The sequence below is a fragment of the Puma concolor genome, chromosome B4 (genome assembly GCF_028749965.1).
Source record: "Puma concolor isolate L17-30 chromosome B4, mPumCon1.1.hap2, whole genome shotgun sequence".
In the NCBI taxonomy this organism is placed as follows: Eukaryota; Metazoa; Chordata; class Mammalia; order Carnivora; family Felidae; genus Puma; species Puma concolor.
Window position 1 is genome coordinate 68,553,006 of NC_141673.1, and position 6,271 is coordinate 68,559,276.

A 6,271-nucleotide genomic window follows, 5' to 3' on the forward strand; every position below is an offset into this window, starting at 1 on the left:
AAATTTTAGGAGGAAATAGGCGAAGAAAAAAAATCGGAGACCTCGCCTGTCACGTGCTTGGTCTGTTGAAGAAAACTAGAGAGGGAGTTTATTAGTTCTTCAAATGGGAAAGCCCCCAAGCGTGGGGGGAGGGGAACGCAAAAGCCTCTGGTCTAAGGGAGCGCTCAGCGGATGTTTCAAGAGTGTCTGGGTATGTCGTTGACCACCAGGGCCAGGACCCAGCCTACAAGGCTGATGCGGTTTCTTTACCTTGTGGTTGTGTCTGATGAGGAATGCATACTTCCGTGTTTGCACAAGGAAGATTTTCTGATTGTCCTGTCCCTTCATCATTCGGTACAGAGGAGGAAGAAAGAGAGGTCAGGAAGCACGCCACATTGTCACCCCTGCAGAAAAAGGCAGCCAGGAGCTCCTGTTGGCCACTTGCTGATGTGCTAGGCCGTCACTTCTGCCTGCAGGCTTGGACGGAGGCAGCAGCCTCAGCCAGCCAGAGGGCATGTCCCCAAAGCCTCAGACTGCCCTGGAGAGGTGGAGGCTGTCCTCTTTTAGGAAGTCAGGGCTTCCTCTTTTATGGCCCTAATTGTGTCTAGCCTTGACTCATCTGTGCTAACAGACGAGCCTGCTTCATCTGAACCAATCCAATGTGCCTATTCAGACCAGCCCTGACTATCCTAATCATTTATTTTACATTTTGGGGACAGAGACTTAAACCCATTTAGCCCTCGGTCTGTCATCTTCAGGCTAAGGTCCCTTTATGTACTTGATGCTGTGACCACGGGATGCCACCTAGGACCTGAGAAGCTTTTTCCCTGAAGGCCACCAGGGTAACCTTGGTCTGCACCTTCTAAGGAGATTTTGGGGTATCTGGTGGTCTGCTGCCATCCCGTGACCGCATGCAGGTCTGTTTCCTCGCTTTCCTTTCCAACAAACAAGGTCCTTAAAAACCTAGGATTAAAACAATTTTTCTAAATGTTTATTTATTTTTGAGAGAAAGAGAGAGAGCATGAATGGGGGAGGGACAGAGAGAGAGGAAGACACAGAATCGGAAGCCGGCTCCAGGTTTCACACTGTCAGTACAGAGCCCCACACACGGCTCAAACTCCCGGATCGTGAGATCATGACTTGAGCCAAGGTCGGACTCTTAATCTACTGAGCCACCCAGGCGACCCTAGGATTTTTAAAATGATCGGGGCGCCTGGGTGGCTCGGTCGGTTAAGCGTCCGACTTCGGCTCAGGTCATGATCTCACGGTCCGTGAGTTCTAGCCTCGCGTCGGGCTCTGTGCTGACCTCTCAGAGCCTGGAGCCTGTTTCGGATTCTGTGTCTCCCTCTCTCTCTGCCCCTTCCCCGTTCATGCTCTGTCTCTCTCTGTCTCAAAAATAAATAAATGTTAAAAAAAAATTTTTTTTAAATGATCAATTCATTAGAGAGCGCAGAAAACTGCAGTAAACTTTTGCCTTGTCTCCAGTAGGCTGAAGTAATTACCAGGAAGAGAGGAAAATACCCTAAACCTGATGCTAAGGGTACTCGGCATCGATATAATATGCGTAATATTACGGTTAACATTTGTTGAGTGCTATTTGTGTTTCTTTTCCTTTCTTCTCTCTCCTTCCTTCCCTTCCCTTCTCTTTAGCTAAATACTATCGGCTAAAGTCGTTGATTGTTCTAGCATAATCTACACACAACCACGATTACAAAGATTAAGTGATTAGGGGGTCAGTGAGCTAGGACGTCCAGATTCGTTTATGCTAAGAATCATTGACTGTATAGCATTTATTGCTAAATTAGAAGGAAACGCTATGGCCCATGTGTGGAAATCAGCTTCTTTGTAGACAATGAGTAGGAGCAGTTAGAGCCACCCAGAACCTTTACTTGTAGATGTATGACTTACTTCTCCTGGTCTGTAGGCAAATTGAGGAAATGAGGCAGCAAGCTAGGATTGGGGATACATCCAGAGCATGATAGCACTTTAAGAAAACCCGGATGTCTGAGAACTATACCAGGAGCCACAAACTCCAATAGCTGTGGGTATTAGACGTGAGGTATAAGACGGTACGTGAAGCAGGATCTGTTCTTGGATGTATACTCATTTTCCATATTAAACATGTAGAAATAGTCTTTGTATCCTCTGAGAATGTATTGTATATTTTTTTCTTGAAATTCTTAAACCTCTCCTATCTCATTTTGCCGCTTCTTACGAATAAATGGAAGAGAAAAATACCTCTCGATCACGAAGACAAAAAAAAAAAAAAAGCGGAAGTAGAGTGGTAAATGAAAACTTAATATGCAGTCTCATTGTCGGGGACAATAGGGAATAGTGGGGATTGTGGCGAAATGGAGAACACGTGCCATTTAAGTAGGCACTAGCCCTTCTGTTCTAACAGACTGCTCTGTGAGAGAAAATAGTTTCAGTTATTGCCAGGTACTCCAATTTTTCAAAAAGCAAAGCTGTAGAGGTTTTTATGAGATATATCCTGATTTTTAAACATCGGTCAAAATAAATAAATAAATAAATACACCATGTAGGTAAAACCAAACAGCTTTGCAGTCATTAGGTTTTTACTTCTGTCTAGAGAGTGAGAGAGTCAAATTCAAGCAAACAACCGGGGAATCAGGAATCACACAAAATCAGGTCAAATGGGAGCTGTGGACAGGGGACAGATAAGCCATGAGGGTTGCAGAAACGGCAGAAGGGCCAGAGAGAATTCTGATGCCATTCTTGCCTCGGGAACAGACATTTTCCCTTCTAGCTGTAGCAGAAGCCAGTAACGGTTTCCCAGGCAACATCCAGTCTGCCTAGCCTGGAAACTCACGTGCTTCTGCAGTGTAGCAACATTTCTTGATAGGCAACTTTGGCACAATTTCGGAGTCTTACAAACCCAAGAAAGGAAGCTGAGACGGTGCTTTAGAGCAGTAACTCCCTGCCGTGGAAAATGTTAACTCCCCTCCCCCCACTTTTTTTTTTCAAGTGTGCTCGTTTATTTATTTTGAGAGAGACAGCACAAGGGGGGAGGGACAGAGAGAGGGGAGAGAGAGAATCCCAAGCAGGCTCTGATCTGTCAGCACAGAACCCGATGCAGGGCTTGAACTCATGAACTGCGAGATCGTGCCATGAGCTAAAGTCTGACACTTAACGAACTGAGCCACCCAGGTATCCCAGATTTCAACCTTTCTGTGAAGTATGGAGTTTTTAATGAATGCTCATTTCTTTGTCTTTGTGGATCCTTGAAATCAGGTTCTCAAAGCCTGAATGCTTCATAAGTATCTTCTAGGTATAGTTTTTATTTTGTTTGTGGTGCTTACAATGAATATAGATAATCAGATATTTGTAACACTGGTATATTGATATTGTAGTTGATCCAAATGTTTTTTAATATTTCTTCAAAATTGGGCAGAGCTCCATGGCCCATTTTCAGATGGAAGTTCGGGTTTACTCAAAGATGAACTTAAGAATACGTGTTTTCTTTGTTAAGGAACAATAATAATATATATAATAGTATGTATGTAATTTGTAAGAATAGTAATACTGTTAGGGCAGTATTAATAACCATACTACCAAGAAGTTTAAAAAGCCTTCCAAATAACTTCCAGCAATTCTCTATTTTGTTTTTAAGAAACTGGAGAAATAGAATTTAAATGAGCAACTCTGCCTTTTAATCCATATGTCATATATCCTTTACTGTTTACCTGTCCTTATTATTTTTCTACCTACTCTAACAAGCTAAGCTGAGATTAGATATACCAGGGGAATGCTATAGGTACATTGTGTCCTGATATCAGCAAGGCAGTTGGAAATGGCTGTCAGTATAACCTTATAAATAAGATGGAGAAATATGTAGGTGATACATGATAGCACAGTTTAGTGCATCCATAGCCATCTACATCTAATATTCGACATATCATTCAACAAACATTGAGTTAGCAAATATTAATGGGTATCTGCTATGAACTAGGCACTGTGCCAGATTCTATAAGCATAGGAGTGAATATGGATTGTTTTGTAGAGGGCACTGAGAAGGAAATAAAGGTTTTAAAGCAGGGCACACACACACACACACACACACACACACACACACACACACATACACATGCAAATTGTATATATAAATGTATAAGTGTCAATGTATATTTGAGTGGAGAATAGATTTCATCCTCACAGTGGATATTGCAATATAAAAGTAATTTTGAAGTGTCCTAGGGGCGCCTGGGTGGCGCAGTCGGTTAAGCGTCCGACTTCAGCCAGGTCACGACCTCGCGGTCCGTGAGTTCGAGCCCCGCGTCAGGCTCTGGGCTGATGGCTCAGAGCCTGGAGCCTGTTTCCGATTCTGTGTCTCCCTCTCTCTCTGCCCCTCCCCCGTTCATGCTCTGTCTCTCTCTGTCCCAAAAATAAATAAACGTTGAAAAAAAAAAATTTGAAGTGTCCTAGGTGAAACATGTTGTATCACTATACATAAATGATATATATAAAATGTATCTTGACTAATAGGCTATTTTTAGATCAGTTTCAGGTTTATAGCAAAATTGAATAAGAAAGTACACGTTCCTATATCCTCTTCTACCTCCAAAGTTTCCCTTATTACTACATTTTGCATTAGTGTAGCACATTTGTTACAATTGATGAATCAATGTTGATACATCATTTAACCAAAGTTCTTAGTTTGCATCAGGGTTCCCTCTGTGTTGTACATTCTATGGGTTCGGACAAATGTTCATTTGTATCCACCATGTTTCATGGCGTCACATATCATCCTGTATCCACCATTAGAGCATCATCGGGAAAAGTTTCACTGCCCTAAAAATCCTCTGTGCTTCACCTGCTCACCCTCTCTTCCCCCAGAAACCTCGGCAACCACTGCTTTTTCTATTGTCTCCTTAGTCTGCCTTTTCCAGAATGTCTATGGTTGGAATCACACAGGATATATAGCCTTTCCTTCCTGGCTGGCCTCTTTCACTTAGCAATATGCCTTTTACATTCAAAAACAAAAAAAACAAAATAGAGATTTGGCAGAACTCTTAGCTTTGTAAGAAACTGCCAAACTGTCTTCAGTGGCTGTACTCTTTTGCCTTCCCACACGCCCTGAAGAGTTCCCGTTGCTGTACGTCCTCACCAGCATGTGGTGTCGTAATTGTTTTTGGATTTCGGCCATTCTAATAGGTGTGCCATTTTTGTTTTAGTTTGCAGCTCCCTAATGAAATGTAGTGTTGAGCATCTTTTCCCATGCTTATTTGGCATCTATGTCTTCTTTGGTGAGGTTCAGATCCTTTGCTCATTTTAAAACTTAGGGTGTTTTCTCATTATTGACTTTTGAGAGTTCTTTGTACCTTGTGGATGTAAGTTCTTAATCACCTGTGTGTTTCATAAATATTTTCTCCTAGTCTGTGGCTTGTCTTTTCATTCTCTTAACTGTGTCTTTTGTAGAGCGGAAGTTTGTAATTTTAAGGAAGTCCCACTTACGGATCTTTCTTTCATGGATTATGCTTTCGATACTGAATCTAAAAACTCGTCGCCAGATGCAAAGTCACCTAGGTTTTCTCCTATTTTATCTTCTAAGAGTTTTATTGTTTCGTATTTTTAGGTCTGTGATCCGTTTTGAGTTAATTTTTGTGAAAGGCTAATTTTTGTGTCAATTCTTTTTTTTTCTTTTCTTTTCCCGTGTGGATGTACATTGTTTCAACAACATTTATTGCAAAGACTATCCTTATTTTACTGAATTGCCTTTGCTCCTGTGCCAAAGAGAAGTTGATTATATTTATGGGGGTCTATTTCTGGGTTCTTTATTTTGTGCCATCAATCTATTGGTCTGTTTTTTCACCAATACCCCATCACTACAGCTTTATAGAAAGAATTAAAGTCAGATAGTGTCAGTCCTCTGAATTTCTTCTTTTTATTATTATTGTTATTAGGTTGTCTATTCTGGGTGTTTTTCATCTCCATATAAACTTTAGAATCAATTTGTTGATAGCCAAAACATAACTTGCTGGGATTTTTATTAGGTTTGAGTTGAATCTGCTCATCGAATTAGAAAGAAGTGATATCTTGATAATATTGAGTCTTCTTATCCATGCAACACCTCCCCCATTTACTTAGATCATTGATTTCTTTCATCAGAGTGTTGTGGTTTTCATCATATAGATCTTGCACATTTGTTTTAAAATTTATCATTGGATTTTTATTTTCTTGTCAGTACTAATGTAAATGGTGTTGTGTTTTAAATGTCAAATTCCAAATGTTCATTGCTGGTATTAGGAAAGCAATCACTTTGGTATATTAACTT